General features: G+C 47.5%; 1 protein-coding gene across 1 annotated transcript in view; it reads left to right on the top strand.

Moving 5' to 3' along the window:
* The window catches only part of HSD17B12 (hydroxysteroid 17-beta dehydrogenase 12), a 95,502-nt gene that overhangs the window by 8,649 nt on the left and 59,458 nt on the right, over positions 1-27,395 (top strand).

The following is a 27,395-nucleotide window of genomic DNA, read 5'->3' as shown; positions in this document are numbered from 1 at the left end:
CAGCTCTAGGGATGTTAATCACAAAGATTTTCTGGAGGATTTTTATGTATGTTAGAAGACTACCACTGAAGCAGAAAGGGAGAAAAGCTGTAATGAGAGAAGAGGAATGGGAGGTGCAGGGTAAGCTCAATGGGGCAAAGGTTTTTGTTGTTGAGGGGACAAAACTGTTGTGCAGAGACTAAAGAGAAGAGTCTGGTCTCCTTCCAAAGTCTCTAGTCCCTGCTTTTAGATGCAGAGGTGTGCAAGGGTGTGTGTAGGTATGGAAAGCAGAAGGCAGAAAACTATCTACAGTGTGACTGCTGCTACCCAACCAACACTTGCTTATGCTTGCACACTGCTCTTCTCCATACTCCACCACTGGATCCTCATTCCAAGTCCCACTTTCATGTTTCTCGACTGTGTCCAGCCAATCTGTTCTTCCAAAACTCTCCCCTTGTATCTCTTCTGAAGCCTCTGGTTGACTGTTTCTCATTGGCTTCGGCCCCTCTGCTTCCTTCTCCAGGATTCTTATCCTGCCAGCAAAGGCATTTGATCTAGAAACTTGTTATTCACTACTAGTTTTCACAATTTTTTTTTCTTGAAGAGGTGTATATGCCCAGTATTCCTGGTGTCTGAGTCCCATCTGACTGAGTAGAGGTGATTCAGCACAGAGTCAGATCTCTTAACGGGAGGGAGAAGCAGCAACCAACCCAGAGAAGGATAGGGCAGTAAAGGATCGCTACACTGCTGGAAGAAGCTGCTACCCTGTCAGCAGTTGAACAAGGGATTAGAGTTAGGGTTTCTTGGTGTTTGTTCCTGCCCTCAGATGTCCTGCATGTCCAACACAGTGTTTGTTTGGCGTGGCAGAAAGTGTTGTGTGTTCTGATCAACTTGCAGTTGTGCTTAAAGGCAAGTTACCTGTCCTAATACAAACTCTTTACCTCAGTCTCCTTGTCCCGGTAGTCCCAATTTTGTCTTCAGATCTATCTCAAAACTTTTGGTGCTCTGCAGCTTTGTGTTGGTTCCTGGATTCTGATCCAAGATCCTCCATTTGCTGGACTTGTTCTTCACCTTCGCTATTTTTTGCCAATTCTAGTTGTGGGCTGGGTGTTCTCTGCCACCTCCCGGGCCTCGTTCATGTTCCTTTGCACTGGAATCGGTTTATTGCCTCTCTCAAGTGGTGTCCGTTTATAAACGAGATACCATCACTCACAAGAAGACTGAGTGCGTGGTTTTACATCACGGCTTTCTGTTCTAATTTTTTGGTGTGGGGAGAGAAGAAGATAGATGGAGAGCTCTTCTGCTTTTCTCCCCCTTGTGCTGGCACTGGTGTTTGTCTTGTTCCGTGGTGATCTGGTTAAGGAGGCTGTCCTGCAGGAGACTGATCACTTTTGGCTATTTATACTCCTTAGGCTGCTTTGCTGTGGGTCAAATGAGTTTCGGTGCCGGTGCAACAGAAGGGAAACTTGGCGGTATCATGAAACTGCACGTTGAGGATGCAGTTAAGCCTAGTGGTCAGCTTGAGTTGCTCCAAGACCGGAGTGCTGCCAAAAGAATTGCTTCTGCTCTAGTCGCTGGCTGTGAGCTCTCACTGCTTCCCTTATGTTGCCTCCAGTCGATGCGTGGCGGTGGCGTGAGCGAGGTCTGCTCACTAGCATGGCTGACAACTAACTCTGCGAGAAAGACTGGCTGTGGGATTAGCTGGGTCAGCTTGCTGGTTTGCCCGAAAAGCAATTGGTGAACAGTTGCTGGGGAAGCAGGTAGGAATGGATGATTGGGTGACATCCTGCAGCTACGTTGGCTTACACTCAGCCTAAAACTGCAGGAGGAGCCGGTTGTCACTTCTGTTGCTTGGCTCCATCTTGACGGGCTGTTCCCAAGTCTTGTTTTGCTCGGTTCCGTGTGGGTCAAGGTGGGTGGCATGTACGTGGTCCTCTTGTGGGTATGTTGAGAGGCTTGCTTGTGAATTGCAGAGTACGGTTTTGGAGATCCTTGCTAACAAGTTCTAGCAAGCTCCTTTCCTTTTCAAAGATGAGGATAATGGTCTTGTATTGATTTCCTAGTTATGGAATTAAATTTTAAGAAAACTTCAAGCCACTCCTTACACAGTGGCTTTAGTGCTCCGTTCTTTCTGTGGGGACTTACCCTTAGGGACAGACCAGTTGTATTTGACTATATTTAAAACTTTAATTCTGGGAACTGAAAGCTTGATGTTTTAAAGTGTTTGAAAATGTGAGGGGGGTGGGAAGTCTGTTCATCCGGAAGTCATTTTGACTAAACTTTCTTGGCTTACGAAGTCATTTTGACTAAACTTTCTTGGCTTACAAAGTCATTTTGACTAAACTTTCTTGGCTTACAAAGAAAGGTGGATTTTCAAGCTGCCAGCTATGCAGAATTGTGGTAGGATCTCATCCCAGCTAGATTCCTCACTTCTGCGGTGTCGCTGGTTGTGGTTAAAATCAAAGTGTAGTGCTGATATGAAACATTGCCTTGCCAAGATAGGAAAATAATGCATTTGTTCAGAGAAATGTTAGTGTGACATACCAGTGTAGACTAGCTTGTTTCAGTCACTGTTAGTAAGCTTTGGATTGAAACCATCCCTGTTATAAACTAACCTAGAATTTGTCTCCTTGCAGCTTTGTTTTTTTTTTTTTGCCTCTCGAACTTAGTTTCAGCACAAATTCTGTACAAATAGAGGAAGTAGATCTGAGTAAGAATGTATAAGTGCGTATTGTTTTAAAATAGTCTTTTCCGTAGAAGTTGATTTATAGTTTCATTTTTAAAGGCTTACTTTTGGGGGAATTAGTAGCATGGCATGCATCTAAGCAAGGGATGCTGAGCATAACTTTTAAGGCTCAGTCCTGTCCTGCATATAGTCTTACTAGTGGTGGATTTTCTGCAGTCTGAAGTTTTGCCCTTATTCCTGAATCTTGGAGCAGTAATGTGGGTGTGTTTTCCCTTAAGGTGTCTTGGTAACTTTGATGCAAGCTACTTCCACAATGGCCGTTTTTAGTGTGAGTGATGTTCCTAAATTGAGTAGTGCGTTAGCTTGCAGGTGGGGTGGGCTGCTCTGCCTCTAACAGTGACCTGAGCAGCCTGTGCTCTGCCCCAGCTGGCCCGTCTTCAGAGTGCTGATCTCCACGTACATGTCCTTGTTGCTTTTGGGACAGCCATATTTTGGTTGAGGTGGCACTGGCTGTCTGACCGTGCCGTAGGAAAAGTTTGTGGGACTTGAAGGAGAGCAGCAGAAAGCGGAATTGCTGGAACAGTTCCTGTTGGCAGTGGGGGAGCTTTGTGCTGTTTTGAGGGGGTCTCTTGAGAAAGAGGCTAGTGAGACCTGGGGAGAATAAAGCTGTTTTGGCAGGCTGGTTCTGGCCAGGCAAAAGGTACCTAAAGGTACCAGGATCAGTCTATGCTGAGGTGGTAAGAGCAACCTCCTTTGCTCTTCCTAGTGTCTGATTTCTAAAGGAGAGGTTTCTCTCAGACCAGAAAAAGAAGTCCAATAGCAGGCCTCCAGTCCCACTCAGAGAGGAGTCGGGGGAGCACAACTGGAAACCTTTTCTGTTGTTTGTTCCTCTAGTGGAAGCTGTAAACCTTTCTAAATCAAAAAGTCCTCGAAGTTGGGATAGGAGCGTTGCAAGGATGGGATGTCAAAAAGGGGGGAGAGCAGCAAATAGAAAAAGAGGGATGGGGCAGGAGGTTCATAAAGTCAAACAGGGAGCCAGAGGGGTGCAACCTATTGTGGGTGCTGCTTCCCAGAGCATCCAGGCAGGTGGTGGATGCTGTTCTCCCTTCATAGCATTACATCTCTGGACAAAGGGTGTTGCTGGAAATTCCTCAGAGCTTCCTTTTTTCTGAGTCACAGTTGGTCAGCTTGCTTGGGATGAGCTGAGGAGTCCTGTCACCGCTTACTTGAGTAGTGAGGACTCTCTAAATGAAAAGGGCATTGGGGAGGTTGCAGTGAAGACCTTGGAAGGAGGTCGTGGTGGAGCTTGATGGCGGGGCGCTGCGTTCTTGGTGTAAGTATCCATAGAAGTCTCCACCTTGCCAGGAACAGGGTGTGTGTTGAGGACACGGTGAGGAGCGCTGTCTCTGTGCCTGTGCTCCCTGAGGGAGCCCGCAGGACCTGAAGTTCACCTGGAGGGAGGGCAGGCCCGGGGGTCCCCCCCTCTGCCGGGGGTGTGCGCCTGCTGCCCTGGCTAGGGGACAGGGAGCACGCAGGGCTGCTGCCATCAAGCCGGGGCGAACGTTCTGCTGGATCCTCTGTGGAAGCCAACTGGGGAGACTGGTGGGGCAGGGCGGTGAGGCGTGGGAAGCGCTTTTGGTTGGGTCACTTCTCCCCTCTGCCGCTGAGCACGGTGCGGGCTGGGCTGTGGAGAGGTAGGCCTACCGGGGAAGGTAGGCCCGGGCTGGTCCCGCGGGAAGCCAGGCTCTCTGGAAGTGGGCCCGGAGCGGGGCTCCAGTACCTCGGTAACGCGCGCGTTGAGTGTCGGGGTGTTGGCGTGACGTGGCCGTACTGGGATGAAGGCGTGAGGGCAAGAGGTGCTCCTCGCACCTGTGAGCCCTGGGCCTCGCGGGAGGCTTTGCAGGCCCAACTGCCGCTTCCCTCTGGCGGCCCCTGCGCCTCTCCTCGCGGCGCGGCACCGCGGGGCACGCCTGCTTCCCGGCTGCCGCCGCCCGGGGACGGCGCGGTGCCCCACGGCCGGAGGCGTCACGCGTGGGCGCGGGGAAATGGCCGCGGGCTGCCGGGCCGGGCCGTGCCGCTGGGGGGGGTCCCCTTCCCGCCCCGCCGCGGCGCCGCAGCGCCCCCTGCCGGCCCCGCCCGGCGGCCGCAGCGGGCAGAGGAGAGCGCGGGCGTTCGGCGCCGCCGCGCCTCTGAGGGGGGAACCGGCCGCGGTCCCCGCTGGCTGCGGGGGAAGCCCGCCCCGCTCCCGGGGGATCCGCTCCCCGCGGGCGCCGCGGCTTGGAGGCCGCTCCCGCCTCCGCGAAGGGTTAACGCCGCCTCACCTCATCCGCCCCGGCCGCGCCGGGAGGGAGGAGGAGGAGGAGGAGTGCCGTCACTGCGGCGGCTCCCGCGCCCGTTACCTAACCGGTGACATAACGCGCTCCCTCCGCTCCGCTTACGAAACGCGGGGGGCCGGCGCTGGGGCAGGTCGGTAGACCCTGCGGGGAGGCGGCGGGGCCCTTCCGAGCCCGGCCGGGCTGCGACTGCCGTCCCCCTCCCGGGTCCCCGCTATTCCCGGGGTGCGGGCTGCGCTGGGCCCGTGAGGAGGGGGAGCAGCTCCCCCCCCCCCCCCCCCGAAGTCTCACCAGCGGCCTGCGGGGGGGCGGAGGGGTCCCCTCAGCCCCGGCTGTGCCTGGACGTGACCGGGGGGGTGTCCCCGCGTGTCCGCAGCCGCCTCGCGTGGCGGGGACACCGTCCGGCCCACGGGCGGTTCCTCTGCCGCCCTGCTCTGCCAGGGAGAGGAAGGTGCATCGAATGGATGGCGGCTGAAATAGTCGCGGAGGAGGCTGGCTGTGCGCCTCGCCTCCGTGGGGAGATCTGGGGAGTTTTCCACCGGGGAAAATACTGCAAGTTTTCAAGGGCTCGCGGTGAAATATAGCAGGCATCAGCGGCTGTTGCTTTATTTAGAAATGGGGAGGGAAAGGCGGTGTTGCCTGAGCTTTTCCTTCGATCTTTTAACGCCGACACCTATGGCAGAACAGTGCCGATACAAATAAAACGGCCAAGGATTTCTGAATCGCTTTAACGTAAGAGTCTCCCTGATGCTCGATGGTAATTTACGGAGGGCATTTCTCATGAGACAACCGTAACCTTCCAAACTGATTAACTCGGGCGTGTTAAGATCATTCATCCCCCCCCGATGGATAGAAATACTCAATTAAACCAAATATAATTAAGAGCGTGGGATGGAAGGGACCTCTGGCACAATAATTACCAAATATTCTCATTTTAGCTAAAACAATGCATGTGTATTTTGGGGCCACAAAATACAGAATTAGCCTTCAGATCTGATGGGTTTCTAGCACCGCACGGTTGTCTTTCGGCTCTAGGCGACCCCCTTTTTATGAATGGTAGGTTTTGCTCAATTGAAGAGACGAGTCTCTTCTCCCTTCCTTCTGAAAGTCTGTGGGCTAGAGGGTGCTGCGGAGCACTTGAGTAATCTTCCCGACAATGCGGAGAAGACAGACTTGTTCGAAAGGTGTGGTTTGAGCTTCTTTAAGCTTCTGTTCGAGAACTGCAGTGCACAAAAGCAAGATAATCAGGTGACTTCCAATTTAAACAGAAAATCGCGCTTGTGTATGGGTTTCTAGGGCATAGGCTAGAACGTAAAATGCGGACTTTAAACGAAATATTGCGGAGTACCTCGCACTTGTAGGCAGGGTATCTTTTGAAGATAAGTTTAATGGCTTTTCAGCAACTTTAGACTTTGTCCCCTTTTTTTTGTATGAACCATCTATTTGAATAGATTGCTGCTCGTCATAATTAGGTAACTTCCAAGAACTCTGGAAATTTAAAGTCGTCTTGTGCTACTTCTCTACGTTTTCAAAAGTTGCCTTTATAACATCTTGGCAGCTGAATAAAGACTTGCCAGCTGCATCGGCTTTTATCTGTGCTTGTCTCTGCATCTTTTTAACAGCACACCATCTACTAAATAATACTCCTAAAGCCATCTTTGTCTCTGACAAGGCACGAGAAGCTATTTCCAATACGACTGAGAGGGCTCCGCTTCTAACAGAAATAACGGTCTTATTTAGAGTGAGAGGTTATAAAAGGTTTAGAGCCATTCCTAGCGTGGCATAAACACGCTCACCAGCTTCTCGTAGATCGCGGAGTGCATGCAATCATGCTTGAACCTGCGAGAGGGGACACCCTGAGGGGTGTTTTCTCCTCTTCCCCAGAAGTGCTACTTTAGCAGTTGGTTGGAGCAAGATTGCACAGATACTTCATTACAAACTAGCGAGGGGGAAGGGAGGAAGAGTCGTATTTGATGTTGTTTTGTGTCTTGGGTAGCAACAGGCAGCTTCAACGGTTGAGTCCGCCTTTTTTTTTTTTTTCTTTTGTACTTGGGAACTGAGGATTTGGATGACCTGAAATTTTGGATCTTTCAGTTCGGTGGAAATAGAAGCATAACCTTTAACTCGAAGATAGAATAATATCTCTAACAAGAAGGTATCGCTTCTCACGTAAGGTGTACTGCTTTAAGAAGCCACCTAGCCTAATTAGTGTTCTAAACCCTTCCATTTTATTACCTAGTTTAAGTGCCAGAGACTTTTACCTGTAGCGGTCGCATTAGTTTCAGTCCACATTTATCCTAGACAGGCCCCCCACAGATGTAATAAGGATATGATAGATGGACCCGCTCACTTAAAACGGTGAATGTCCTGCGGCCTCGCATGAGGAGCGGTGGGTTGGGTGGATGGGAGCAGCTCTTTCAGGCTCTGGTGACACCGGTGAATGTTTCCCACCTCTGTGGCTAGCACGACGCATCTGACGTTGCTGCTGCGCTCTTCCTTCGTATCGGTAAAACCACCGGGAACTGGCCGTGGGAACTGCTCCGGTCTCCTGGCTCGTCATTGCTGCCGTGGGGCAGGAGTGAAGCAGACATACGGTTGTACTCTTGCTTCCTGCTGTCTATACGTTAAAGGGCCTGAGCGTGCTTTCCGCAGTTGTCATCCTCCTGCCGCCATCACAAGGCCTTGTGAAATTCCCCGTGTGACGCTTCCCGTGCTGCTGGTTTGGGGCTTCAGGTGTGGAAGTCTCTCCGCTTCAACTTCCCTACTTTTGAGCAGCTTTACACGCTTTGGGCGCGAGTCGTGTTGCCACTTCAGCTGTTCTGCAGAATCCTTATTTTCATACCTCGGTGTCCCTAGAGCAAATGCTAACTTCTCAGTGTACAGCTTGTTTTAATGTTGCTTCTAGCCAAAATGAATAAAATATCACTGGGTGTCTTCCTGCCTCGATTTCTGTTCTACTTCGGAGCAGTCACGATCTCCAAGAGAGTTTAATTCCCTGTTCTGTATATAGCTTCTGAATGAAATCTCTCCAAGTCTCGCTGCTTTGCAGCCGGATTCCTTTTTCCCCGGATAGCCTGCAGATGTTACAAATTCTACCTACATCAGCTTCCCCGCGCTTGTGTTGGAGGGGGAGGTAGTAAATATGTTGTGTGGGTGGTGGGGAGGCAGAACCTGACTGCTCCAAACAAGTAGTAAAGAGTTGTCAAGTTTTTCTACTTCTTTCTTGCACAGTACACGACATGATGAGAACTCGCGAAGAGGGGAAGATCTTGGAAATATCCTAAAACGAAGCAAATGCTTTTGCTGTGCTCAGATCCATCTTTACACCCGCTCTCTCCTGATCCGTTCCGCACTGTAGGAGCTGAGGTGTAAAATTTGAAACAAAGGTTAATGCTACTGATGCTAACTGCAGGCTGTGCAACCTGGCCCGTGAGGGGAGATGCGGATTGACTTGTGCTCAAGTTGGTTTTTGTTTTATGGCTGCTTAAAAAAAAAAAAAAAAGAAAAAATTTAAATCTAAGCCTGGAACAGAATCAGGATGTTAATGTAGAGTTTAAATAGATTATGAGAGCGAAGGTTTGGGAATAGAAACCCAACAAAACGCAAGTCAAACGTGAGTTGTACATCCATGATACACGCAGGGGAATTCCTCCTGAGCCCTGAATGCTGGCCATGACTGATGAATGGATGCTCTGAAGCAGTAGGTAAGAGCTGCTCTATATACCCTGCACGTGTTAAGCAAAGGACTCGAACTCTGCACGGCAGCAGATTGGGCGCGTGGATTTATTAATGTATCGTGTCCGTGACCACACATTCAAAACACTAAGTGTATTTTTTTTATGGCCATTGCTGTCTTCCTCCCCCATAGGCCCCTGGAGATCAGAAGTCAAACAAAAGTAGTTTCTGGGGTAGTTCTGACTTCAGGAATACCTCTGTTATTTTTTGGGAAGGGGGTAGGTGGAATTTGAATTTATAAGGGGTCAGTGGCAAACTTAACAGGAAGCTTGAATCTGTTACACGGAGGTCTGCATGGCTATTGCGAAACCTAAAGGGTCCACAGATCCAAAGGGCTGAAAAATCCCTATTCTATTTTAAAAATAATGAGAAAAAAAAAAAAGCCATAGCATCTCTGGAACTCTTCTCGTTTTTAGAGTTTTTAGCTGTTGAAACAGTCACGTAGCAGAAATGTGTCTTAACAGTTGTCAGTTACAAACAAGGACTTTATTAAAAGATCTCCAAGAATGGAAATAAGCTTTGGGAAGAATTAGATGTTGTATTAGCTTTGTGGGCTTCTCACAGTCTTCACAGAAATTCGTCAAGGAAGCCAAGCTGCTTCAGATCCCAACAGAAAATCAAGAGGTCAGAAAATCCCTGTGCAGTGTTGTGTGACTTTCTGGCCATGTGCAGGGCAGGTGTATTTGCTGACGGGTGTATATAGACGCTTTTTCTCTTCATGTGTAAAATCTGACTCTTTCTTGGAAGATACAACTTTAAAAAGGGTGATTCTGTGGGTGCGGAGAACGGGAAGGTGACAATGCAGGGTTATAAGGTATCTTGTAACACGTTTTAAGATGGCTTGGGCTCTTAAATGAAAGGTTCTGGGAGAGCCCTTGCAGCTATTGCATCACTTGCCAAAAATAGCATCTTTACTGCATAAGGCAGCCTGTCTGCAGTGTGGACAGGCTTGAGAAATTAGTGCTGCTTCTGAATGATGTTCAGTCATTTTTGCTTCTCAGTTAAGCAGGTTTTTAGTCTAAATTTTGAGGCAGAATGAAGTAAAAGGTTTTCTTTTCTGTCTCACGGGGTGAGTTTGAAAATAGCGGTGTCCACAGTTCTCTCTGCAGCATGAGTCTAAAAATACACTTTTTAAGCTTACTGAAATTACAGTTTAAAGACAGTGATAAATATGTTCTCGTATCGTAATTGTCTGGGGAAGGGAAGAAAAAAATTTGCTTTGTGCAGCATGAGGTAGTCTGCTATTCTCACCAATCACTTAAAATTTAGGAGTGGTTTTTTAAATAGCCATTATACAGTGCAAGCAAAGCATAATGCTAATCTAAATTCTTATTTAAAAAAAAAACCCACAAAACCTGAATCTCTTCCCTTGAAAATAGAAGATATGTTCTACAGTGGTTTTTTCCCTTCTCTTATTCTGAAATCTTAGTCAAGATGTACCAGCAAGGGAGTGTGTTTGTATTCCAGTGGCGTTGCTGAACCAGACAGGTCTGCAGCACAGCGTTTTATTTTTAGACTCTAGGTTGCCATTTTTATCCTGTAAAAAATATTCATCAGCGTCTGGGTGACAGGCCATCAGTTTTTATAAATGTGTCAGACCACGTTTTTTCCACCTCTCTCTCCCCTTCTCCTTTTATGTCCTGCTGTATACATTTCTCTTTTGGGGGAGAGGGGGAACGAGGGTGCGGGTTTTAATTCATGCATTAGATTTTTTTTTTTGTTTTCAATTCACAGCTCTTTAGCGTCACACGGTTCATTCATCTTCTGTACTCGGCTGCTTACGCAGCTTTGCTTATTGTCTGCAGTGGGTGAGCCGTTCCGGAGCGTGGAGCTGAAGGCACGGGAAGGGGCCAAACGGCTTTTCTTGCTGGACTCGTTGCCTCAGTTGCCCTCTCTGCTCGCCCCCAAAATACCCTGCTGTGGCAGTGCTACTGAGAAATACTTTCACGTATCGTTTTGGGGTACTTGTCAGGTATAAAATGACTTCCTGGAGAAGCTATTGAAGATCTCTTTGCAAGAAATTTTATATAGGTCGGCTGATTTCTAAGAAGAGAAGTGGGGAGGTCTCTTCTGGTCTGGGTTATTGGGAAGCGGCTAGTGGATGGAAGCAGGGGCTCCAAGCAAAGCGGGTTTCGGATGGTGAGGCAGTAACTGGCACTAAGCGTGAACCTGTAGCACAAATTTCATGGCAGGAGTGCCACATGTTGATTTCTAGGGTGCTGGACTTCCGAACCTCCATAGTACAGCTGCCCTGTGTAGGTGTGGACAGTCCGAGGCTTTCATAAAGAGCTGCTCCGTGAGTCCTTGAAGAGCTGTCTAGGTTGGCAGGGAACTGACTGCTGTCACCGGAGCAATTGGTACTGCTGCTGGCCCCTTCCTTTTTCCCCCGAACCCAAACATGGGGATCCTGCTGTAGCAGTGATAGGAGCTTGCTTTTGAGGAACGTGTGGACGTGGCATTGTAGGACATGGTTTAGCGGGCATGGTGGGGTTAGCTGATGGTTGGACTTGATGATCTTACAGGTCTTTTCCAACCTTACTGATTCTGTGACTCTTAGCTGCTTTTGCTGGTGTTGGGGAAGAGTCGTTCCTCGTGAGAGGTGGTGACCAGGAGCTGTTTGCTGAGCTGGCTCATAGCCCGAGGGGGACCCACCTAGGATGGCGATGGGTTGCGTAACGGGTCCCGTAAAGGTCTAGCTGCATACTTAGGTTTTGGGAGATGGAGCATCTCAAATACTGAAAGAGGTCAGAGAGAAACTAGTGGCAATGGTGTGAATACTCTTATCAGTAGTTGAAAGTCTGAGTCAACTCTGTCCTGATTAGTTTTGATTTATTTATAATTTTGAAAGCTTTTGAAGTCCTGGGAGCACTAGTACCCAATATAGCTTGTTGGGGCAGGGGCAAACTTAAGTGTTACGATAAGTAACGGTAGGTATTCACAAATGTAAGAGTAATAAAATGATTGGGATGGTTGGTTACTGGTACTTTCTTGGGTTAGAGGTGGAGATTCAGTATGCTTAGACTGTATATACACATGTGTTAAGCCTTCTTTAAGGGGGAAAAAGGGATTGGATTTTGATCTTTGGAGAGGCACTGCAGATTGAGACCTTCCTAGGGAGGGTTCTCAGGTGGTATCATGCACCTTTTGTGTATGGGAATATAATATACTGGGCATATGATGTGACTTGACTCCCTAAGTGTGTATAATTAAAAAGTAGCTTACAAAGATAGACTTTATCAGTCGTATTTCTGCTGCAGGAGGTAATGTAACACTATGCCTTTCTCAGGGTTAAACCTTGTTTTTCCTTCTGCACAGGTAGCCGTCCTGATTTATAACGTTCCTTCCTAAAAATGGATCTTTTTCATTTTTGCATATTAGGGTTGTAAACCCTAGGAAAGTGGCCTCGTGGAAAGAAGTACAGTGGTAGGTGGTATTCCAGAAGAAACTAACCCATGTATTGCAGTTTTTTGATCCGTTTTGACTATGATGAGTTTGAAACCCCATTGTAAATAAGAGGTTAAGGATTGGAAGCTGGACCTAAAATGGTTTACTGTCGTGAAGGGTAATGATATCCAGGTTGGATAAATGTTACAGGAGAAAGCGGGTAAGGCAAACCGTGCTAGTGGCTGCGTGAAGTGAGCACAGGCTTGGCGTGGCTGGTCTGAGCCCGAGCGAAAAGGCTTGTCCTCTGAGGCTGCTCCTGCGCAGCCTCACCTGTGCCTTCAGCAGGAAGGTGTAACGGTGGCCAAGCTCATCCGTGCAGACCTAGGTTAGCTAGTAAGCCCCGTTCTGTCCCAAAAAAATAATGCCGAGGAGCGCAGTGCGGGTGGGTGGTTCCAACAGAGCCCGCCTGCGCCTAGCTGGGGTATTGGTACCAGTTTGGCAGTACGTAGGGTGAACCCAGCCCGGCTCCCACTTGGGACTGTGCCGGCTCTCCGCTTTCCTTCCCAGGGGCTGTGCTGCAAGGAGGTTTGTTGTTTGGGTGCAGTGCCGGGTGAGTGCGTGGGTCCAAGGCGTTCCTCAGCTCTCCGGGAGGCTGAAAGGCTCCGTATAGAGGCACCCGGTGATTCTGTGGGAGATGACTTGGGTCTGGATGGGCTCATGAGCTGAAAGCTGGCCGACTGCGTTATGTGAGAATATACCTGTGAGTATCTGTAGCTCTCTTTCGTCTCAGAGACCATCTACCTGTCTTTCCCAGGGAATCTTTTATCTGGGGCACAGTGATCCTTGTTGCAGGCTTAGATGCTGCAAATGTTTATTATCTTTGGCACAAGGCAGAATGGTGATGAGGATGGTGAAGAAATGTCCCAGCAGTTCTGCGGCTTGGGGTTCGTTGGAGCTGAAAGTTAAGAAGAAAAATCAGTTTCTACAGTGTCGGTTTTCTTAGTCTTTCTGTGCTTCCCAGTTTGCCTATTTTTGGTGTATTGTTGACGCACTGAAATTCTGCTCTGTAACTTGCATTCAGAATGAAGATTTTAATTCTGGAGATAGGGAAGGAGTGTGATTTTCTAATAGGTGGAACATATTTAGATAATTTTGGTATTTTAAATGTACTTAATTTTTTAATTTGTTTGCTCTCTGCAAACCTGTAGTCCAAAGAGATTCTGATAGAGGCTCTCATCAAAGGGTTGCCTAAATGTCTAATCTTACAAATTTTGTTATATCCATTAGATTTACCCATTTAATAATTACATAAAATAACTTGAAAATCCACAACTTCAATTCAAGGGACAGGGAGGAAGTTAAGCAAAGTGATCAGCGTTGTTGCTAACCATGATCAGGAGATGGTGGAGAAAGCACCAAATCCCAAACAATAGACCCGTTTCAAAAAGAACAGAAGGAGATGATGCTGTCCCATGCAGGATGTAGGTAGCGTCCTGTTACAATCTGTGTTAGATGCTAAAGGTTTACAGGGATTAAAAAAAATCACTGTAAAATATCTCGATAGCTTTTTCTCCTGTGAAGTTGTCCAAAATCACCATCTGTAGTCCACCACATGGCGGAGCTGCTCTCTGGAGACAGGAAGAGTATCTGGGAGATGTATCATGACGTGCTTGGCTTCTTCTTAAATTCTCCCCTCAGATCTATTAGTGACCACTGCCAGAGACCAAGGCTTGGGTTAGCTGGATCCCTGTTCTGAGCCGGAAGGTCTATTCTTTGTGATAAAACCGTTACACTATGGGAGAGCTTGTCTACACTATGTTTTTTTCCTCGCTTCCAATACAGATAGTTGGATATGTGCAAATGGAAGGAACAGGTGAATGATGACAGGGTGTTTTTATGAATTTACATGGGTTTTTTTTCTAATGACCTGATGCATCGGGATGTGCCCTGCCCGTACTGAATGATGCATCGTGCTTGAAATGTACCCAAACCTTCGTTTAAAGATTTCTTCAAGACCTTGTGTTTTGTATAACTCTAAACAGTTCAGGTCCTAGTCATGAAGCTGTGAAAGGTCAACCAATGTTTCAAAGGTGTAGAGAAAAGGTGGTATTTACACTGTGTTCTGGGGTCTCTTGGCACGTACAGCAAAAAACTATGGAATTTCATGCCCGTAGTCTGATCTTAAAAAGCTGTTACAAGGTGCTGTTGCTTCTTTTCATGCCCCAAATGTTTTTGGAGACTGGTGGCCTCACTTTGAATGTGGAGGTGCTTGAGTAAGGTGATTTGAGTTATTGCCAGCACAATAGGGGGTTCCAGAAGGAACCCCTTCCCAGTTCAGATCGTCTTCATGAAACCAGAGTCTCTATTCTGTTAGGACCGGTGTGCATTTCTCTCTCATATCATTCGTCTTTCATATCTCTAGCTGCAACTAGCCTCTCCTTCATGAAGAGATGGGCAGAGACACTCTGGAAGTCAAATTGCGTGTTGAGATGGGGAGGGGAAAAAGGAGAATTTCTCTGATGCCCTCTGGCAAGCTGAGGAAGCCTAGAAGCGTGTGATTAATAGAATGTATCAAAACCAATCAACACATTAGTCAGGCTTATTTTGTTTCTCATTTTCTTCTGATCCATTAAATGGATAGTAATGAACAGATTCTTGTTGCAAGTTTGTAGTTCTGTTTCCAGACTTACGTCTGTCTTGTCCTGCACGATTGTCTTGCATCTTGGTTCGCTACCCTTACTGCACTCTTCAGAGTCGGAAACAAATCTTTTTTCTCCTTTGAGATATCCTAATTTCCAGTCTTAATTGTGACCAACTTCTATCTTCTTCCCAATGTTAACCTGAGCTTTTCCTTTTCTGGTGGTTACGCTACATGAGCTTATGAAAAGCAAACAAAACCCTTTTAAACTCATCTCCCAAAACAGGTAACTCTTAATCATCTTAGCAGCCCTTTTTTTTTTGCAGCTGTTCCTATTTAAATTCCTTAATGTATTATTGCTTTCTATTACTATGGGAAGCACCTCAGTGAATGCAATCAGGTTATATAAGTTGTCTTTATAGCTGCATCAGAATGGCAGTTTATAGTCCATTTTATATTCAGCCACTGCACCCCTGGTACCTTTCTTCCATTGCTTACAATGGTCACCTCAACTCTACGCAAAGTTAGTCTCAAGTGCACAGCTTGACAGCTGGTACCGCCATGTCACCACGTAATACTATGTTTTTATTACTCTGGTCTATAAAAGCATCTAATTCTTTGCGGTGTGACGCTGCGATCCTTTTCAGTAACTGGGTCGTCTGTGAAGGTCATGAAGTATTCCCTTCTTTGCACGGTGGTCACAAGTAACAGCGCTGAACAGGATTTGTGCTGAGATCAGGCCCTGAGGAATGTAACTAGTAATTTGTTTTTATCCTGATAAAGTTCCTTTTTTTTGGTCTGAAGCGTTGTCGATGTCTCCCCAGGTAGCTCCTGACGATGTTCTAAGATTCTTATGTTTGGTCCCAGTCGCCGTCATAGTTTCTTACGGTCATCGTATAAAATGATTTTTCTCTTGCCCTGTAGATCTGAAGCATTATTCTTGTCTAAACTGATCACACTTTTTAAGTCTGGCACAGTTTGCCTGTTGATTAAAAATGGATCTAGCACTGCATTTTGCCCCAATCTCCACTTTTTTCTATGTTCGTGATTATTCTGACACCTTGCGTAGCTTTGACTTGAAAGGAATATGCCCATAGCTTGCCAAGATCACTTGTTAGTGTCTTCTGTTGGCAGGTGTTGGTTTTTTGTTGCCATGTCACTCATTTGAAGTTTTTTTTTGCCTGTTACAAATATATATAGTGAAAGAGGGGAAAAAAATAATCTCAAATTTCTTCTAGTGACTTCATATGTAGAGCCTTCTTTCAGCTTTGCAGGCTCCAACCCCAGAGGCCCTTCCGCTGGCTGCTTAGTTCCTTCTCAGAAGAGCAACTTACCTAGGCGTGTTTCTGGTGGCAAACACGCTAAAAGCCTTCAGATGCTGCCAGTCCCAAGCTGTCTGGTCTTCAAAATGTTCCTGTTGCATTCACCCTCTCCCGGAGGTGGGAAGAACCAGAAACGGTCATTTGAACGACCTCCGTGCATGTGCTTTCTTGGAGCGACAGTCGGCATCTGTCACGTATTTCAGAATGACGGACAAACGAGAGCTTGGTTTTGCCGAATATTAATACTATGCGGCAACTCTTATGGTCGCGTCTTGCCGAGCACAAGGCAGCAATAGCTTTTGCGTATGCTTGACTCCACTTAAACAGACTTGAGCGGATGCTCTGAGCAACTTCCTCGCTATCGCAGAAGTTCAGTTCAGGGCAGTCTTGGCTTCACCTGACATCTTCTGGATCAAAAACCTTGAAAGCAGCAAAGTTCTTACATTTGTAACAGGATGGGGGCTTCTGAATGCAGGAGACGGGACGACAAGAGTTCCCCTTCTCCTCCCAGACTCCTACATCCATAACGCGGCAGCCCGTGACTAACCGGAGAAAAGGACCTCGTGGCGAAGATGTGAGTGTGAGCGGCTCAAAGGAGGCCGCCGCAGAGGCAAGTGGAACTGATTCTGCGTAAGCGTTGCCCGTGACTTTCATGAACTCTTCCGTATGGTTTTCTTCTTGGGATTTCTCGATCGCTTCTAGCTCTCAAGTCTAAAGAAATCTTGAGTGCACTGCCCTAAACCCCTTCTTGCTGTAATTCTGGATGAAATGGGAACTTGTCGGTGCTGCGATATTTATAGACTATTTTTCTACCCACAATCCTAGCTCCTAGACACAAGCTGTTACCAAGTAAGTGTTTGGTTCTGGGAACTGAACCTTTTTCTGTAGCCTGCCCTTTCAAAGCCTGACCATTAGGTGTTAGCTCCTTTGTGCAGAAAAAAAAACCCTTTATATGAGAAAAAAATAAAATACGGAATTTCTAGCATTTCAGCTCGGGTACAGATGATCTTTCTGATGAGGCTTCCTATTTCAGCAAGTTAAATTGAGAATAGGAGTGAAGTTTGTCTTATTTTTGCACCGGGTTTTCTGTTTTTATTTAATAAAAATGCAGGCGGTTACTGCTGTCTTATTAACTTGCAGCCGGCATGCTTATCTTCTTTGTTCTTTGTTAAATATGAGCTGGCATGTGTTAGACTGCGTTAGCGTTCACTCTTTGGGACTTCAGTGGTTTCTAAATTTGGCATTGCTAAGCCGGTGCCCTGTTTGCTTGAATCAATTGGGGCTGCTATTTTTAGCAACAAAAGGGAATTGAAATAGCAATTTTCTTTCCATGTAATAGATCCCCAAGAGGAATACTGATGCAAGCTCTCTGTCATCCCATATTCTCCCCCTCCCCAAAAGCACTCAGACGAAAGGCAGCTGTCACGGTTTGCGGCTGTATTAATCTTTAATCAATCGAGTGTTTTCTGCATTCAGGTGTTCAGGGAAAAAAAAAGGGTCACGACGAGGATCTGCCTAGAATAACTAAGCACGCGTGCATGGTCTGTGCAGTCAGAATTTGTGGGTAACGGCAGGGATAGACAGAGCAGCTAAAAATAGTGTTTGCTTCCAGTGTTTCTCCAGTCTATTTTTGATGCTTGATTTTGATAAGGTTGATTGGGCTTTTACTAAAAATAGCCTTTCCTAGCAAGCTGAGGACAAAAAGTAGAATATTTTTAACTAGCGCAGACTAAAGTACTTTTGTTGGCTGGAGATAATCTAGAAGCTTGGTATTGGTCAAATGCCAGTGATTTATATAAAACTGTAATAAATGAAGCACTGCTTGATGCCAAGCAGGGAGAGTCTCTTCTCCCCTTGCCAGCTTTTGTTTTCCCCAGGAGCTGTCATATTCCTAATATAGCCTCGGTGTTTTCGTAGCAGAAGAATCTCGAGTCTTCGGTTATTTATGTGTCGTACTTTAAACCTATGCTAGGGTTAGCTGTGCTGTGAAGTTTCTCTCAACTGTATTGCTTTAACAAGACACGCTAGGTTCCTAGTTTATTCTTTACGTTGATGTCTGCTACAGCTGGGTGCCGTGCCAGACCCTCACTCATATCTGGATTCACTCTTGGAGGACAGGGGTGGCTCTTCTGTGCGGATGGAGGATCTAGCTGAGAGACTCGCTTTGCCATGGCCATTTTGACAATAAATTTGAACACCTTTCAGGGGATGAGAAATGTAGCTGAGCTGCCCTCCTTGCGGTCTGTTTGTTAGCTTAATTTTTTTGGCAGGAAGAGTATAGGTATTCCCAAATCGCTGGACCCACGTCTTTCTAGGGGGGAGTAACGTTGTTAGTGACTTGAGTTCTCCTTCCTAGGTAATGACATCCGTGAGTGCATCTGCAGTACTTTGAAGGATCGCCTGAAAACTCACGCTTTTCTTAATGAAAACAGGAAGATGGCTGAACTGAAATGAATTTGTAGTTTGAAGAGGCTAGTAGAGAACATGCATAATAGCTGTTAGCTTCATTGTGCAGGTAGTCAAAGCAGCGCCAGGAGTATGCCTGGTGCTGTTTGCTATCAGCAACGTGGGTAAAAGTATTCCATGCTCTACCTCCATTAGGCATCTCAAAAGCTTATTTTGCCGTGGAAAACGTGTGTTTGTATCTGAAGGCAGGCTTGATCTCTTTAAGCTTTGTTTTCACTGTAGTTTAACCTTGAATTGGGGAGTCACGAATCTATAATCTCGTTTCGGCGTGATTGCTCTGCAGAACTGCAGTAGAATTTTCTATGCTTGCTGTTGCTCCCTCTCCCTGTGTCAACGCTGGTCCTTGCTCCCGTCGTGTGATGAAACGATTTCTACATGCCTGCCTCATGCTTTACTGCACCATTCTTTGTTTTTGTTTTAAGATGTCCTGGCTGCATAAGAAGCAGATAAAAATGTTCTTTCTGGGCCTTGAATATTCACTTCATTCACAAAACGCACTGCCTTGGTCTGCTGGGTGCTGCTTTTGCCTGGCTGTAGAATGGCAGTCCCCTTTTTAACAGCGGGTAATGTTTATCCAGTATACCTCTCAGGAGATGATGGATGTTTTCTAGGTGACCTCGTACTTGGGAAGGCAGCGGCTGTTACTTCTTACAAGCAGAAAGAACCCGTGAGCTCCCCGCACCGTTGGTGGTACCTTATCCCATGCGGGTTTAGCCGTGGGCTGTGGGATTTCTGAAGGATGAAGATGCTATTTGAAGCATATGCGTATTCAACCCCTCTGTAAGCCTTCTGGAGAAGAGTCTGCATTTTCAGCCCCTAAAGTCATGTACCACTGGGCATATTAATCTTCTAGACTAAAGTCACTGGCTGGTTACACAACACGTTTCGTAGGCTTGGTCTATGGCTTTTTGAATAACAGGAAAGCTGTTCCCTTTTAGTGCAAGACCACGTCTCTGAGTTCATTTAACTTTGCCCCGTGTTTGTCAAGGGTTGCCTTGAGTTTGGTACTGGACAGGAAAGGATGCCAGTGCTTATGAACTGCATCGTATCTGTTGTATGTGTGATGAAAGCTGTGAAACACACCACATGAAACATTAGGATGTGAAGTGGCTAGGTGGTATTAGGGTTTAGAGAATTAGTGAGTTGCGTTTATTGATGATTAACTAGTCCAGTAGTGGAGGTTATGGTGGATTCTTGTGTCCTGCTCTGTCCTGTGTGGCTGTATCTTAAATTGAAGAGATCATTGGAAGAGGTCAAAGATTGTGTAAGTAAACTCAGACCAGGAGTTGAAAAGGGGTTTTTTAATTCTTGGTTTTTCTTCCTTCCCCACACCATATAGGAAGCAAAATTTTGGCACAGTCTTTAGGGCAAAGACGCTATACTGTCCTAAGGTGGAGATTTTGGCGATTTATGGAAATGATTGCATGATATGTTAAGGATAATACTGCAATTAAAAATTGAACTGCTGATCTGAGTTCTTGTGCAGATGACTTGTATACATGCAATGGCAGTTGAAAGATCTACAGTCCACCTACGGCGTAACCCCCTCCGGCGGTGTAGCAGGTGATGCCCTGTACTCCTTTCTTTGTTCGGAGACCTTGATACTACGTTGGAAGTGTCTTTTTGCACGCTTACACTTTAGTAAGGCTGTGTGCAAAGCATTGGTGAGTTCAAAGCCACTTACCTGGCTAGCATGAATGGTGATTTTAAGTGTTTTACCAGCTTTCCCACTTCTTGTCTACCATTTTGAACAGTATAAGGTCAGTTGGAATACAAGACTGCTCACGCACAACTGAAATGAAAGCTGGCACTAGAGGATAAAACCCACGCATACATCTGTAACCCGTTGTAACAATGATTATGCCAGTCTTGCCCAGTCAAGAAAGTGTCATTACATAGAAGAGGAAGAGATGTTCCTTTCAGTGTGCTGGACTCGCTAGGGCCAGGCTGTGCGGACTCCGTGACTCGGGACAGGAGTCTTTGGGCAGGTTTTTCAGAACTGGGAAAAGTTGTTGTAGTCTTGCATGTGTCAGCTCTGTACTTACACGCACGCTAGTTTCAAAAAAGCGTGTCTTGAGGTGGGAGTCTGTTCCAGATGCAGTCTAATTATTTTGTGAAATACCTTGTGTCCAGATCTGCTGAACTCTGGCTAGCGCTAACTTCTGGGGTAGAACATCTCTAGCCCAACTCGAGGGCAGGCATTGATTTATTAAGAGTGAGCTGTTCTCAGAGTATGTCATGTTACTGGATACCTTTCCTTATTTTTCTTCCCCTTTTCCTCTACAGCCTTAAAAGTCAGGGGAAGATGGTTGTTGACTTCTTTGCCTAAAATGAGCCAGTGCTTCAATACGAGCTTCCATTCAGGCAGACTTTTATTCGGTGGGCTCACACACGAGCTGCCTGGGCACTCTTCTCGCTTCTCTTCTGGAGACGGCAGATGGCTGAAGTGGGAAGCTACTACAGTTAGTCTGACTACTGAGTAAATGTGTATAATCACACTTAGGAGCTGGTGCAGCTTGCTTGTACAGACAATAACTTATTCCTACCCCACTTGCTTTGCCTTCTTTAAGCTCTGCCAACTGCAGTCAGTTTGTAACTTTTGTTGGAAGGCAGTCTGTAGAAGAAACGGAATTTAAAAGCTTAATCCACGCTTGGAGTTAAACTAGCTTCGGCACATCAAGTTGATAGTAAAAATTTAGTTAAACTGGCACAGCTTGGGAGCGGTTAAAACTGCAACACTTGGCTCTGGAGTGGAAACTAGAGATGGACGTAATCGATATGAAAATTATAAGTGCCTTGCTAATGCACGAGGCTTACCAAAGCCTCTTTTTGTCGCTCACCCCTTCCTCGTAGCATATACGCTGTAGGTAATCAAAAAGTGGAGGAAGATAAGGCGGCTGAATCTTGACTTCTGTGATGTTGGTCCAATCAGTTGCCTTTACCCCACCTCTTTTCCTTGCTTTTACAGCGTAGGGTCTAAGTATTGCTCTCTGCTCTGGCAGGTATCTGCCCGGGCAGCCTTTCTGACCCACCAAACTGCTCGCTAGGATCCCGTAATTGGGCACTAACAGCAGCTCCCTGGCTGAACTGGGTGCTACTGGTCAGCAGCAGGACAGGTCTGTATTAGCGCGTATTTCCCATCGCCGTCCTCCGGTGCTGACCTCGACGGACTCTGCACCGGTGCAGCCGTTGATGGGAGATCCATTTGCTTAGAAAGAGTGAGAGCTGAGCCAGGCGGCTTCTCTTGAAGGGCCTTGGGAAGAGAAGTGTGGCCTGAAAAAAGGTGGGTTTTAGGTTATACGTTGGAAAGCAGTCCTTGTACTGTGTGTGTTCTTCAAGATGGTGTGGGAGCACGGAGCAGGAGACAAAGTTGTCCTTCTCAAAGTGGAGCTGCTAATAAAATGATGATGGTATTAGTGCCTTCTTGTGAGAAGAGGATTTCCATTATTGCTAAGAAAAACTAGCTGCATACTTGATTCTGATGCCTATGCCTTCACCTGCAGCAGAAGCAAACCAACAATGTGTATCAGTTAGGTGATGGCTCAAGCACTTTTTTTTTTCCTCGTGGGATTTTGTAATGTCTTTCATCATTTATCTATACCAGATTTGTTTAAATTTCTCAAGTTCTGTTCTGGAGGGTACTTTAACCTCTGGACTACAGGTTATTTTAATTTGAAGTAGGGCCTAAAAAGGGAGGAACAGCCCCGTTACTCTTACGTCAGTTAGAAATCCCTGATCTTCAGCTTCTTAAGTCTCATAGAATCAGTACGGTTGGAAAAGACCTGTAAGATCATCGAGTCCAACCTGGGGGGGGGGGGGAAAAAAAAAAAAAACAAAAAACAAAACAAAAAAAAAAAAACACACCACAAAACCCACGCCACACAACAACAGTAACAAGCCACAACCCACCCAACACCACACAGCACCATGTCCATCAAGCTACATCCCACAATGCCACATCCACACGCTCCTTGAATACCTCCAGGGAGGGTGACTCTACCACCTCCCTGGGCAGCCTATTCCAGTGTTTCACCACTCTCTCAGTGAAGAACTTTTTCCTAATGTCTAGCCTGAACCTCCCCTGTCGCAACTTGAGGCCATTTCCTCTTGTCCTGTCACTAGTCACTTGGGAGAATAGACCAACACCCACCTCTCTGCAACCCCCTTTCAGGTAGTTGTAGAGAGCGATAAGGTCTCCCCTCAGCCTCCTCTTCTCCAGGCTAAACAACCCCAGCTCGCTCAGCCGCTCCTCATAAGACTTGTGTTCCAGACCCCTCACCAGCTTCGTCGCCCTTCTCTGGACACGCTCCAGCACCTCAATGTCCTTCTTGTAGTGAGGGGCCCAAAACTGAACACAGTATTCGAGGTGCGGCCTCACCAGACCCGAGTACAGAGGCATGATCACCTCCCTGCTCCTGCTGGCCACACCATTTCTGATGCAAGCCAGGATGCCGTTGGCCTTCTTGGCCACCTGGGCACACTGCTGGCTCATATTCAGCCGGGTGTCGATCAACACCCCCAGGTCCTTTTCTGCAGGGGAACTTTCCAGCCACTCATCCCCAAGCCTGTAGCGTTGCCTGGGGTTGTTGTGGCCGAAGTGTAGAACCCGGCACTTGGCCTTATTGAACTTCATCCGGTTGGCCTCAGCCCATCGATCCAGCCTGTCCAGATCCCTCTGCAGAGCCTTCCTACCCTCAAGCAGATCAACACTCCCTCCCAACTTGGTGTCGTCTGCAAACTTGCTGAGGGAGCACTCTATCCCCTCATCCAGATCATCAATGAAGATATTAAACAAGACCGGTCCCAAAACCGAGCCCTGGGGGACTCCGCTTGTGACCGGCCGCCAGCTGGATTTCACCCCATTCACCACAACCCTCTGGGCTCGGCCATCCAGCCAGTTTTTTACCCAGCGAAGAGTGTACCTGTCTAAACCACAGGCCGCCAGCTTCTCTAGGAGAATACTGTGGGGAACAGTGTCAAAGGCTTTGCTGAAGTCCAGGTAGACAACATCAACAGCCTTTCCCTCATCCACTAGGCGGGTCACCTGGTCATAGAAGGAGATCAGGTTGGTCAAGCAGGACCTGCCTTTCATGAACCCGTGCTGGCTTGGCCTGATCCCTTGGGTAACCTGCACGTGTCCCGTGAGCGCCCTCAAGATGAGCCTCTCCATAACCTTCCCCGGCACCGAGGTCAGGCTGACAGGCCTGTAGTTCCCCGGATCCTCCTTCCGACCCTTCTTGTAGATGGGCGTCACGTTGGCAAGCCTCCAGTCATCTGGGACCTCCCCCGTTGACCAGGACTGTTGATAAATGATGGAGAGCGGCTTGGCAAGCTCCTCCGCCAGCTCCCTCAGCACCCTTGGGTGGATGCCATCAGGCCCCATAGACTTATGAGTGTCCAGGTGGCATAGCAGGTCGTTAACTGCTTCCTCCTGGATCATGGGGAGCCTATTTTGCCCTCCATCCCTGTCATCCAGCTCAGGGGGACGGATACCCTGAGGATACCCGGTGTGGCTGTTAAAGACTGAGGCAAAGAAGGCATTAAGTACCTCAGCCTTTTCCTCATCCTTCGTGACAATGTTCCCCACCGCATCCAGTAGAGGATGGAGATTCTCCTTGGCTCTCTTTTTGTTGTTAATGTATTTATAGAAGCTTTTTTTGTTGTCCCTCACGACCGTGGCCAGGTTGAGCTCTAGCTGGGCTTTCGCCTTCCTAATTCCCTCCCTGCATGACCTAACGAGGTCCTTGTACTCTTCTTCACTTGCCTGCCCCTTTTTCCAGAGGTGGTAAGTTCTCTTTTTTTCCCCAAGCCTCAGCATAAGCTCCTTGTTGAGCCAGGCCGGCCGTCTTCCCCGCCGGCTCTTCTTACGGCACACGGGCACTGCCTGCTCCTGCGCCTTCAAGATTTCCTTCTTGAAGAACATCCATCCTTCCTGGGCCCCTTTGCCCTTCAGGACCGTCTCCCAAGGGACCCTCCCGACCAGTGTCCTGAACAGGGCAAAGTCTGCCCTCCGGAAGTCCATGGTAACGGTGTTGCTCACCCGCCTCCTTACTTGGCTAAATATTGAAAACTCTATCATATCATGGTCGCTAAGCCCAAGACGGCCTCCGACCTTCACTTCACCCACCAGACCCTCTCTGTTCGTAAACAGCAGGTCAAGCAGGGCACCTTCCCTTGTAGGCTCGCTTACCAGCTGCGTCAGGAAGTTATCTTCGACACACTCGAGGAACCTCCGGGACTGTTTCCTCTTAGCTGTGTTGTACTTCCAGCAGACATCCGGTAAGTTGAAGTCCCCCACAAGAGCAAGGGCTTGCGACTGCGAGACTTCTGCCAGTCGCTTGAAGAACACTTCATCAGCTTCTACGCCCTGGTCGGGTGGTCTATAACAGACCCCCAGCAGGATATCTGGCTTGTTGGCCTTCCCCCTCATCCTTGCCCATAAGCATTCAACCCCGTCGTGACAATCATCCAGCTCTATACAATCAAAGCACTCCTTGACGTACAGAGCCACCCCACCGCCTCTCCTTCCTTGCCTGTCCCTCCTGAAGAGCTTATAGCCCTCCATTGCAGCACTCCAGCCATGCGAGTCGTCCCACCATGTTTCTGTGATGGCGACCACGTCATAGCTGCCCTGCTGCACGATGGCTTCCAGCTCCTCCTGTTTGCCGCCCATGCTGCGTGCATTGGAGTAGATGCACTTGAGCTGGGCTATCGGTCTTGCCCCCGGCAATGGCATGCCACCCCTAGGCTCACCTCTGGGTAGCCTGGCTTCATCCCCTTCCCCCTTCGAGTCTAGTTTAAAGCCCTCCTGATGAGGTTTGCCAACTTACGGGCAAGGATTCTTTTCCCCCTTGGGGACAGCTGGACACCACCTGCACTCAGCAGGCCCGGTGCCACGGAGACCACCCCATGGTCAAAGAATCCAAAATTCCTCTGGTGGCACCATGCTTTGGCTGATTCTATTACAATTTACCTAAGCAATGGATTCAATAAACGAGGTAAATAGCCTTGACTGAAATTGTACTTGCACTTTACTAAGCCTTTAAAGTGCTACAGATGCTTTTTGGAGTCCCTGCCTTACGGAGCACGTGCTCTCAGCTGTAGTTGCTAGAAGCTGAACAACTCGCAGTGTCAGGAAACAGTATTTTAAAATGCTGAGCTTGTTATCTGGGAATAAAACCATTAAGCCCATGAATTTTGGGTTGGAAGGAGGAGATACTATCTATAAGCATTATAGGGAATGGCTGTTCTTTAGGTACCTAACTAACTATAATGAAGGAAACAACCCCTTTCACCGAGTCACTAAAGTTGAATGTTTTCCAGATGGGGTCAACTTAGAACATGTCCAGCTGCTGTTGTAAGCACGGGGAGTGGTACCGGTACAGGTTTTCGCTGTGCTCTTCTGTCATTGTTTTGCTGAAGCAACAATGAATTGTGTGATAACGCGTGATGTGAAACCCAAAATCGGCAAGGGTGAAACTGATAGGGCAAGAGGGAATGGCCTCAAATTGTGCCAGGGGAGGTTCAGGCTGGATATTATGAAAAATTTCTTTATTGAGAGAGTGGTGAAGCATTGGAAGAGGCTGCCCAGGGAGGTGGTGGAGTCACCATCACTGGAGGTGTTCAAAGAATGTGTGGACGTGGCACTGCGGGACATGGTTTAATGGGCATGGTGGGGTTGGGTTGATGGTTGGACTTGATGGTCTTACAGGTCTTTTCCAACCTTAGTGATTCTGTGAAGCTTGCTAGTCCTTGAGCTGATGGGATGGTGCCATCCTGCAGGACTGCAATGCTGTCTGGCTAAATGGGTAGAAATATTGGTACACATTTGATTGCAGGCAAGTGGACTCCTGGGAATGTATTTTTGATTTCTTCCCCAGGGGCTGCTTTCTTCATCACTTGGACCTTTGCTTGACCTTTCTATATGTGGATTTGTTTCTGCAACAAAACTGTTGCTCTCATTTCCCTAACTGTGGCCGGATAGGAAATGGCAAAACAGTGCGATACAGGCACTTGGCTTTCTCAGTAAAATCACTGGGGCTGACAGTACAGCAGCTAGAACTCCGTTTACTAACCGGAGCATCCTGTGTGTGTAGTATGTGTTAGAATGCTAACGGTACAGTCCTGCATATCCTTACCACGCTGGAGCTACGGCATCTTGCAGATAAACCTTGAAACCAGGGAAGGGCTAAATGCACGTGTGTGTACCTTCATCTATGGTCATCTGTAAATGTAGCTCGAGTCAGGGGCATGACTGGATCTTTCATTCTTAGCCTGTTATTGCACTGTTGGCTGGCCATTCAAGCTCAAATAGGACCTTTGCTGGCGGCTTCATCGCTTGTTATTACATCTGCTTATTTATAGCTAGCGGGCACAGAAACTGAAATGGTTACAGCATTTCCTAGCTGTTATTACTCAAACAGAAATATTCTGGCTTCTGTTTGCATGCCAACTGTTATGGGTGATCTGCAAGCAGTGACTAATCAAATCATCTGCAAACACATCTCCTTCTGGTGCCCTGAAGGGAAGTTATTGCTGAATCCCGGTGCTGGACAACACCTCCGTCTGCTGCGAGTTTTACTCAGGTAGAGGTTGACCTGAGAGTTGAACTAACTCTCTCCGTTCAGTTTTCTGAAACATTAAACAAGCCCAATTATTTGGCCATGCCTACGTTCAGGGATAAGCAGTGGAAGCACAAACCAAGCTGTTCTGATCTGACATGAGGACAAACAGAAAAATCCGGTATATTCTGTAGCCACTTGGAGAGAGAAAGCAGAGGCAGACGAATGAGTGGAGAGCTAAATGAGTAAGGATGTTGAGGTGTGGGCATTGGGTTTGATGAGAAGGAAGAG

The sequence above is a fragment of the Gavia stellata genome, chromosome 7 (assembly GCF_030936135.1).
Source record: "Gavia stellata isolate bGavSte3 chromosome 7, bGavSte3.hap2, whole genome shotgun sequence".
NCBI lineage: Eukaryota > Metazoa > Chordata > Aves > Gaviiformes > Gaviidae > Gavia > Gavia stellata.
The sequence above is the reverse complement of the archived record's forward strand: the minus strand, read 5'-3'. Positions and strand labels throughout refer to the sequence as shown.